The 247-nt window shown below is 57.9% G+C and overlaps 1 protein-coding gene across 1 annotated transcript in view; it reads right to left on the bottom strand.

Moving 5' to 3' along the window:
• Positions 1–247, bottom strand: part of EMH_0010440 (chromosome segregation protein, putative) — a gene marked incomplete at both ends in the record, with an annotated part of 6829 nt that overhangs the window by 3915 nt on the left and 2667 nt on the right. The window lies entirely within an intron of this gene.

Below are 247 nucleotides of genomic sequence, written 5' to 3'. Positions count from 1 at the left end.
CAGCAGCAACACGCTTAAAGAACCAACACATAGCAGCAGCAACGAAGCAGCAGCAGCAGCAGCAGCAGCAGCAACAGCTGCTGCTGCTCCTGCCTCTCCTACGGCAACAGCTGTTGCTGCTGCAGCAACTACTGCTACTGCTGCTGCTCATATTGCAACAACTTCTGCAGCTGCTCTTGCTGCTCCTGCTCCTGCTGCTGCTGCTGCTGCTACAGCTGCGCCTGCTCCTGCTGCTGCTGCTGCTGCT

This window comes from Eimeria mitis, genomic scaffold, assembly GCF_000499745.2.
Source record: "Eimeria mitis Houghton genomic scaffold, Emh_scaff385, whole genome shotgun sequence".
In the NCBI taxonomy this organism is placed as follows: domain Eukaryota; phylum Apicomplexa; class Conoidasida; order Eucoccidiorida; family Eimeriidae; genus Eimeria; species Eimeria mitis.
Note: the sequence above shows the minus strand (reverse complement) of the source record. Positions and strands in the feature narration are given on the sequence as shown.